Consider the following 10000-nt stretch of genomic DNA (forward strand, 5'->3'; position numbering starts at 1 on the left):
GCGGGGTGCGGCCGCCCCGGCTGACGTGGTAGCGGACTTTGCGCGTGCAGCCATATATGGCTCAACCGCGGGCGGGGTGCGGCCGCCCCGGCTGACGTGGTAGCGGACTTTGCGTAATGTTGCCCGTTGTTTCACAGCAAACGGGCGCCGCGAATTTCGTGCTTTCTTTCCAGTTTGGACATTTGTCTTCGTGTACGGGTGCTGCGTTTGAGGAGCTTTATAGAGCGTCTCAAGAAAAACAATTTGTTTGGAGCTTCACGTGTAAGAGGAGTGTCTCCCTAGTACGTGCCGGTTTTCCTTTTTTTTTTTTCCTCCCGATAACAGTACTCATGTGCCACTTGTGTCACCATGACATGATTTTTTTTGGGGGGGGGGTTCTCCCTTGATCCTCAAGCGAGTTTCACACATCACGCAGACGTCCGCATCTATCCAGTAATGATGCCATTTACAAAAATCTTAAACAACCGAGGCCCGCACCTGCTCAATCAACGCCAACTCAATTTAAGGAAGCTGATCGAAACCATCCAGTTTGGGAAAAGCTAATTTATGCAGTAGCATTCTTTTTATTATTATTGTGAGAGACGTGAAATACACACCACGAAATGAACGTCCGCTTGTTACCCTTTTGTTACTGCGGTGCGAAATCATCGCGCGTAATACCGATTCAATTTTGTCTTGTTTGGTGGTCTGTCAGCACTTTGTGTTCTTCAAGAAAATCAGCTACAGGCTTTTAAATTATGTGCGCGAAACTTTTCTCCATCTGCCACCCGGAACATATTTAAAGAAGAGAGAAAGCAGCCGGGGCCTTGAGATTTCGAAAATGCCGCGCTCTGAAATTTTCACATCAGCCATTGGGAAGATAATTATTATCCGTCACAAACAAAAAAAAAAAACAGCTTTGAAATGAGCATTGATAGTGGCCACGTTTTTTCGGGGCATGTCTTGATGAAATAATTGCAGTTCAGTTCGTTGGTTCAATTGCATTTGTTGGCTCCTTGCAGCATGTTTAGATTTCATCTTTTTCAGTATTCCTAGTGTTCTCATTGTAGTATGAATAACCTGCAGATTTTTCGTTGTTGTTGTTATGCGTTATACAATGCTGAGCGATGTTTTTCCTTTCCTTGAAGCTAGCCATAGAAGTATAAAACTTTCTATAAACTCATTACAATAAGAATCCAGCATACGGTTCATCATCGGCTCGATAAACGTTCGGGAAGTGGCGACTTTTAATGCCGTGATCATGAAGCTTAACAGCAGAGCGTGTTCATCAGATATGCCAGGGGTGACGTAACGCAAGGCGTGAATCGAATCTAAGATTGAAATGGCGTTCTGAATTCTTTTGGTTCCAGATAGAACAAACAAAAATATATAAAAAAAGCATGTCATTGATTGTCATTCAAACCTCAAGAGCGCGTGGAGAAAGTGTTCCGGTTTACATTCGGCAAATCGAAATGAACGGCTAAAATTAACCTATCGTCTGGTTTCATGCGGGAGATCACGTGCGCACGCAAATTTCTTCGTACGGGAATTTTATGAAGTGAAGGCGGCTACAGATCATTTCCTTTGTCTAGTTCATGTTCGTAGGCGCAAATTGCAAACGTAATACTTGGAGGAACGTTTCCACTAATCTACAGGGGCTCTCTCATTTCTCCGATTGCTCGCAAACACATTGCATTGCTAGTCGTGACGTTTCACAGTGACGTTTCACCATGCCCGTCGAAGTTGATTACCAGTACCGCGCCAGCGTCGACCGGCCGGCGAAGCGACGAACTCAGCAGCGCATGCGCGAGGCCCTACAACACCCCAACCGAGCTACCCTGCTTATCGGAGAGAGCGAGTGCGCGTGAACGCGGGCTCGTCTGACGATCTGGATTAAAGAAAAAAAAAAAAAGTGTGTCCGAGATATTGACAAAGACAAGTGGTCGCTGTCGCTCTGAGTCTTAGCGCGTTATAGAAAACGTGGGATGGCGGTGCTTCCTCGAGGGTCTAAAAGTACAATCTTCGAACTAGCGCTCCCGGCGGAACGTGGAGCTAGCATCCTTCTTCTTGGAACGGTTTGCAATGGACTGCTTGAATGTGCCGACCACGCGTCACGGGTCGCGTATAGAGCCAACGTTTGGCAAGAACGCGTCTAGCACAACCGATCGCGGTTGCGATAACCCATCGTTGGTAGCGAAAAAAAGAAAGAAAGAAAAAAAAAACACCTACCCGCAGCTTGTTAGCAGTAACCGTAAATGTGGTTCTAAATATAGGTTCGCTGGTCACTGAAACTTTCTCATAACGCACACCACTGTAGTCCAAAAAGAACAAAGCACGCACAATGGATATGATACAGCCGTCACCGCATGATTTCGCGTTTTCCTTATTGCATTACTTTCGTGGGCATGCGCGCTAGGGCCACGCAGGCCAGGAGGCAAGGGGAAAAATAAATAAGAAATGATACGCGATCCTCAGCATTGACTTGGCTGATGTGGCACTCGCATTTATGTTCTTTACCTTAGGCGAGCGCAACGCGCCAACTGAACTCCAATTTCCCATAACGGAAATTCGTATTTGGCCATTTGGTTGTATTTTTGGCTGATGTTCGCGTTTTTCGCCCGAGCATGCGCTTCACTGCGCCGCTCGTTGCCCCTTCAATGCGGCTTCACTGCCCTGCAGGCGTGTTCTGCGTCAAGCCGAACCACCAGGCAAAAAGCCTGGGCGCCGCCATCTTGTTGAGAGCGGCGCCGGGGACACAATCGCGCCTAGCTCATTGAGTTTTCCCCCAAAACTGAACGAAATAGCCTTATTTAAATGAGAAAGATGCCGCGAGTGCCGCAACGAAGGACCTTAAGGATTACCGAAGGGTAACTGAGGGCGACGCGACGAGCTTTGGAAAGAAGAATGATGGGTGTAGCGCTACGGGGGATAAGAATAGAGCAGATTCGGGGGGTGAGCGAACAAACGCGAGCTAATGACACCTTAGTTTAAACCAAGAAAAAGAAATGGGCGTGCGCAGGGCATGCAATGTGGGGGGAAGATCATCAATTAAGGGTTACCGACTGAATTCCAAGAGAAGGGAAGCGTAGCACGGGGTGGCGGAAATTTAGGAGGGCAGATTAGATTAGGAAGGGCGCAGGCACTAGACGGCGACCGTGACCGGGCTTACACGTGACCGGGGTGCTTGGAGAATAATGGGAGAGGTCTTTGCCCTGCAGTGGTCGTAGCCAGCAGGATGATGATGACGAAAAGGTAGCAACAGGTATTCATAACATACAGGTTGGAAAGCTGAGGCACCTCTGAACCCTTGAATATATTTCGCCACACTTGGCCATACGACAAGTTTGTTTTCGAGGCGCTCGGTCCCACTGCAGCGAAAATGTTGCCGGAAATCGGGCACTCCATTTTTGTTTCATAGGGAACCTTTCTTCCACTAGGGCAGCGGATTTTCGCAGGGCGAGCTTGCTGTCGTTTACGGATCAAAGCGATAGTGAACTCCAAAATGCAGTGTTGGCTTTGAGTGGGACTTACATTGATTGCAAAACCCACGGCTAATCACCCTTCCCCCCCCCCCCCCCCAAGTGGCTCATTACAGCAGACAATCGTTCAGAAACACCGGCATCGTTGCGTATAGTATGGGAATGGTGCGTGTCACGTGAGTGCTCGCTTCGAGCTTGTGTTCTTCATTTTGATTGAATGAAGTCTCACCTAAGTGAGCGGGGGCCGATCCCGGAGGTAGTGCAATACCGGGCCGACCTGCGGCGGAGGTGAAGCAGGCTTCAAGCACTCCGCCAACTTCCAAAAATAGGTTTAATATCGTGGGTCCATATAGAACCCGTATCAGATATTAAGCTGATAAGAACAGATACTACACTTTGATCTTAGCCAAAAGGCCGAGAAGCGATGTCTTTCACTTCACTCCATTGTACCACTGCCTTGTGGGTGCCCTGGCGACATTGGTAACCTCAGCAACAGCGTGGGCAATCTTATAAAACCCAGCCCGTCTAGAGACTCTATGCTCTCTATCTCGCGAATCAACTCGCGACGCCTCAGTCTTTCACTGTTAACGAAACGCCGTCGCGTAGAAACGAGACCCGAGCGCAAGCTTGTTCGCAAGGCAAAACCAACGAAGGCAACCTCGTAGAAAACGGAACAGGCGAGCGGAAAACACGCGCAAGGGGAATGCTTACTTCCGTCTGAATGCGACCGCTCAAGGCGGCTTTCTTTGAGGCCTTCGTTTCAAGCCCGTGCGCAAGTGTAATACACTACGCGCATTTCCCTCATTTCCTTTTATTTACCGCAAGGCCCACTGAAAGTTTTCATACGGCACAGGCCGGGACGGATTGCAACGTGTCGATTCGACCGCTAGAATTAGGTAGCGCGCCTCATGTACGAATGAAAGAGAATGAAAAAAAAAAAAATAAATATAGAAAAGGCTGCGCACTCCTTCCAACCGGAAACATAGAGGGCAGGAAGATCGCCATGTGGAGCACAGGTGTTGTTAAAAAAGAAAGAAAGAAAGAAAGAAATAGCGCTACCCCATCATCTTTACCGTGTGCGTGTATACACACACACGCACACATATGCACGCGCACGCACGCGCGCGCGCGCACGCACACACACACACACACACACACACACACACATACGCACACATGCTAGCATAGCTTAAGCACAGCTGGAAAGCTCAGCCTTGCGCAAGAAAAAAGGACCACGCCCTTTCGCAAGCCCCTTTGAAACTTTTAAATGAGAAACATGTGTACAGCGAGGTCGTTCGAAACTGGCGCGAAAACGCATCCGCGCCATCTGTGTGCGGAACTAGGAAAACCTACGGCCTTCGCCATACAGAAAGAAAGGTAGATGGCGCGAGCTAACGCTCCGTTGCATACTAAGAACGAGAGCTAGTGAATAATGGCAGAAACGTCTTGGGAAGAGAGAAAAAAACAACAACAACAAAAAAAAAGAAAGACACGCAAGTTGTTGGCTCGCGCAAGCATTCTATTTTACAGCGAGTAAAGAGCATAGCAACTTCTCACAAGAGCAGCAAGAAAGACAAGAAGAACGTGAGAGAGGGGGAGAAACAGGCGCGTTTCTTTGGAATGCAGAGCATGCTGCACACACTATGAAGTGCCAAAGAGACGGGGAAAGCAGATGGCGCGATTGTGTATGTCCTCAAAGCTTGAAAACAATTTCTAAACTACAAGGTGTGCCGAAGTCCGCCTACTCTCATCAGGTTGCTCCCGCCTCCAATTGCATTTAAATTAAAATTACAGTCGCCTCAGAGGCAGAGAGAGAGAGAGAGAGAGAGAAAATGTGTACACTTGCTTCGCGCAGCTGCACCCGTTCAAATTTTACAGCAACAAGAGCACTCCCGCAGGCACAAAGTCCGCTGCCGCGTCCGCCGGGGCGGAATGCACTCGCTTCCGTAAATTGTCGTGCGGCAGACTGCTGCATCGTAGCACACCTGAAACCGCGCAGACGTCAGCGATCGCCGCGAGATCGCTGCGAGCGCTAAAGTCCGAAACCACGTCCGCCGGGGCGGCGGGAGCTCGATACCCCTTCACGAAACTTCTGCGTGTACACCGCCGCACGGCCACGGCGGAGTCGCTGGCATCCTGCGCGCAGTTGCATTGCGTCGCGCCGGGAATCGTTGAAGCCCCACGCAGACGTCGGCGTCGGCCCCGACCTGGCTGCGAGCGCTCGAAGAGACCAAGTCCGAAGCCACGTGAGCCGGGGCGGTGTGAGCGCGACTAAGTCCGAGACGACGTCAGCCGGGGCGGCGTGAGCGAGACCAAGTCCGAGACTACGTCAGCCGGGGCGGCGTGAGCGAGACCAAGTCCGAGACTACGTCAGCCGGGGCGTCGACTAAGTCCGAGACGACGTCAGCCGGGGCGTCGAGCACGCCGCGGTCGCTTTTCCCACTCTTACTCGAAAAATGGCGAAGGGGCCGCGCTAGCGTGCCTTGAATCGGTGAGCGGCGGTACCGCGGCGATCGCGAGAGCTCAAATCGGCCGTGCCAAGGCCAAATATTGGCGCTCGGCTCGGCGCAGTACGCCGCCTTGTCGCACGAGTACGGCCCCGTGGAGGTCTGGTCACTTATCGCTGCTCTTATAAGGGGCCGTACCGCCCTGGCCGACGTTGTACCGTAGTGCCGTTTTCGGCTTGCGCGTGTTCGTGGTGGTGTCCGCGCACCGCTCCGCACTCGAGAATCGTGCCCACGACGACGCGAGCGCTCGGAAGAGACGCAAGTCCGAAACCACGTGAGCCGGGGCGGTGTGAGCGCGACTAAGTCCGAGACGACGTCAGCCGGGGCGGCGTGAGCGAGACTAAGTCCGAGACTACGTCAGCCGGGGCGACGAGCACGCCGCGCGCGCTTTTCGCACTCTTACTCGAAAAATGGCGAAGGGGCCGCGCTAGCGTGCCTTGAATCGGTGAGCGGCGGTACCGCGGCGATCGCGAGAGCTCAAATCGGCCGTGCCAAGGCCAAATATTGGCGCTCGGCTCGGCGCAGTACGCCGCCTTGTCGCACGAGTACGGCCCCGTGGAGATCTGGTCACTTATCGCTGCTCATATAAGGGGGCCGTACCGCCCTGGCCGACGTTGTACCGTAGTGCCGTTTTCGGCTTGCGCGTGTTCGTGGTGGTGTCCGCGCACCGCTCCGCACTCGAGAATCGTGCCCACGACGACGCGAGCGCTCGGAAGAGACAGAAGTCCGAAACCACCTGAGCCGGGCCGCGGCGGGAGCTCGACGCCCGTCACGCAACTTTGGCGTACAAGCCACCGCACGGCCGCGACTGAGTCGTCGCCACCGTCCGGCTGGCTGCACTATAGCACGCCGGGAACCGGGAAAGAACCGCGCAGAGGTCGTCGTTTTGCCGCGGCGTTGGCGCGAGCGCGCGAAGAGACAAAGTCCGAAACGGCGTCAGCCGGGGTGTCGAGCACGCCGCCCGCGCCGGTCGCACTCGTGCTCGGAAACGGCGAAAGGGCCGCGCTAGCGTGCGGCCCCGTAGGGGCACAGAAAGGCGATTGTTCTGGAAACCGCGCTGTCCATAGGCGAGAGATTGCCGTTCGCGCATTCGGTCGACGCGCTGCGCTTTCACGACTTCGGCATTGCGCTGCCGACGTAAGCTTTCCATCTCGCTCGCGGCGCTGCGAGGCGGCACGATTTTCGCCAAACGCTCGTCGAAAGTGGCACGAGTACGGCCCCATGGAGATTTGGGAACTTATCGCTGCTATTATATGGGGGTCCCAGAGAGCAGTCGCCCCCAAAAGCGACCTGGGTGTTTGATATGCGGCGGGCTTCGTGCCCGTCAAGCGTGTCCCCGGTATCGCTCCCGTGGATCCCACAGCTGACGTCTGCAGCCTCATCCGCTTGATGCGTTAGGGGCTGGTTGTCGGACGACGCTTTCTCCACGATATCGAGTTGTGTTCCGCATCGTCCTCGGACGAGTCAAATGCGAAAGCGCCGAAGGCGCGGGCGTGACCCGTCGCCTGGCGGCTTTGCCGTCTCGGCTACGTTGCAAGTGTCGGTCGGTCCACCTGTGCTGCGGGCTCAAGAGAAACCGCAAGCCGTGATCGAGTCGACACAACCAGTCTATCGAGAATGTTGCGTGCTTCTTGCCGCGTGGCGATACCCGGCCCTTCGGGGAGGGCGCCGTAGCGAGCTCGAACGCCGTCGTCTCGGACTGTGCAAAGTGCTACTCTTTGCAAGAACGAAGCGTGCTGGGGCGCCTGAAGGTGGCCTCGGCATCGCAAAAACGGCGTCCGGCCTGCTTGACAGGCGGGACGCGCAGTTGAACGATTACCTGGTTGATCCTGCCAGTAATCATATGCTTGTCTCAAAGATTAAGCCATGCATGTCTAAGTACATGCCGAAATAAGGCGAAACCGCGAATGGCTCATTAAATCAGTTATGGTTCCTTAGATCGTTTCTTCCTACTTGGATAACTGTGGCAATTCTAGAGCTAATACATGCAGTGAGCCTGAAGCCCTTTGGGCGACGGGTGCTTTTATTAGACCAAGATCGATCGGGTTTCGGCCCGTATTGTGTGGTGACTCTGGATAACTTTGTGCTGATCGCATGGCCACGAGCCGGCGACGTTTCTTTCAAGTGTCTGCCTTATCAACTTTCGATGGTAGGTTACTTGCTTACCATGGTTGTTACGGGTAACGGAGAATCAGGGTTCGATTCCGGAGAGGGAGCCTGAGAAACGGCTACCACATCCAAGGAAGGCAGCAGGCGCGCAAATTACCCACTCCCGGCACGGGGAGGTAGTGACGAAAAATAACAATACGGGACTCTTTTGAGGCCCCGTAATTGAAATGAGTACACTCTAAATCCTTTAACGAGGATCAATTGGAGGGCAAGTCTGGTGCCAGCAGCCGCGGTAATTCCAGCTCCAATAGCGTATACTAAAGCTGCTGCGGTTAAAAAGCTCGTAGTTGGATCTCAGTTCCAGACGAGTAGTGCATCTACCCGATGCGACGGCTCGGACTGAACATCATGCCGGTCCTTTCTTGGTGCACTTCATTGTGTGCCTCGAGAAGGCCGGTGCTTTTACTTTGAAAAAATTAGAGTGCTCAACGCAGGCGAGTCGCCTGAATAAACTTGCATGGAATAATAGAACAAGACCTCGTTTCTGTTCTGTTGGTTTTTGGAATACGAGGTAATGATTAAGAGGGACAGACGGGGGCATTCGTATTGCGGCGCTAGAGGTGAAATTCTTGGACCGTCGCAAGACGAACTACTGCGAAAGCATTTGCCAAGAATGTTTTCTTTGATCAAGAACGAAAGTCAGAGGTTCGAAGGCGATCAGATACCGCCCTAGTTCTGACCATAAACGATGCCAACCAGCGATCCGCCTGAGTTACTCAAATGACTCGGCGGGCAGCTTCCGGGAAACCAAAGTGTTTGGGTTCCGGGGGAAGTATGGTTGCAAAGCTGAAACTTAAAGGAATTGACGGAAGGGCACCACCAGGAGTGGAGCCTGCGGCTTAATTTGACTCAACACGGGAAAACTTACCCGGCCCGGACACTGGGAGGATTGACAGATTGAGAGCTCTTTCTTGATTCGGTGGATGGTGGTGCATGGCCGTTCTTAGTTGGTGGAGCGATTTGTCTGGTTAATTCCGATAACGAACGAGACTCTAGCCTATTAAATAGGTGCGGGGTTCCCAGCACCTTACAACCTTCTTAGAGGGACAAGCGGCTCCTAGCCGCACGAAACAGAGCAATAACAGGTCTGTGATGCCCTTAGATGTCCGGGGCCGCACGCGCGCTACACTGAAGGAAGCAGCGTGTCTTTATCCCTGTCTGAAAAGACTGGGTAACCCGTGGAACTTCTTTCGTGATTGGGATAGGGGCTTGCAATTGTTCCCCTTGAACGAGGAATTCCCAGTAAGCGCGAGTCATAAGCTCGCGTTGATTACGTCCCTGCCCTTTGTACACACCGCCCGTCGCTACTACCGATTGAATGATTTAGTGAGGTCTTCGGACCGATGTCCGGCGCGGCCTTTCGGTTGCGCCGGTCTGTTGGAAAGATGACCAAACTTGATCATTTAGAGGAAGTAAAAGTCGTAACAAGGTTTCCGTAGGTGAACCTGCGGAAGGATCATTACCGGATTGTTCGAGGGTGACGAGCGCCATTGTTTCTACCCCGTGTGGGTGAAGCAGCTCGCTGCGCCCGACGCTTTCCGCCGCTGGCCCCGCTTGGACGCGGGGACGGCTATACCCGAACATGCCGGGGATTGCCCGAATTTCGAAGGGCGCCCCGTGCCAAATTTGTTGCGCCCAGTGGACGCCGGCTGCAACCTTGGACGGTTGGCTTGGCCGCGCCCGCGGGTAGAAACGGCGTAACGCACACTGTTGGGTGGGCTTTCTGAAGTCCGCCTCGGCACTCTTGCGCGGAATGGGAGTAAGACGACCCGACCTGCTGCTCTTGCCCAGTACGAGGGGAACGGCGAAGCGTGCGGTCGGTCAAGGAACTGACGGTCGAGAGCTAATGCCGCTGCCGCTTAGTAC

At 53.2% G+C, this 10000-nt stretch overlaps 2 non-coding genes across 2 annotated transcripts; one reads left to right on the forward strand and one right to left on the reverse strand.

The window, feature by feature from the left end:
• Positions 1-3692: 3692 nt before the first annotated feature.
• Positions 3693-3884, reverse strand: LOC139051146 (U2 spliceosomal RNA). The gene has a single exon (XR_011509268.1). It is a non-coding gene; the product is annotated as a U2 spliceosomal RNA (small nuclear RNA).
• Positions 3885-7781: 3897 nt separating this feature from the next.
• On the forward strand, positions 7782-9596 carry LOC139051121 (small subunit ribosomal RNA). Its single transcript, XR_011509250.1, has one exon. It is a non-coding gene; the product is annotated as a small subunit ribosomal RNA (ribosomal RNA).
• Positions 9597-10000: the final 404 nt, after the last annotated feature.

The sequence above is a fragment of the Dermacentor albipictus genome, chromosome 10 (genome assembly GCF_038994185.2).
Source record: "Dermacentor albipictus isolate Rhodes 1998 colony chromosome 10, USDA_Dalb.pri_finalv2, whole genome shotgun sequence".
In the NCBI taxonomy this organism is placed as follows: domain Eukaryota; kingdom Metazoa; phylum Arthropoda; class Arachnida; order Ixodida; family Ixodidae; genus Dermacentor; species Dermacentor albipictus.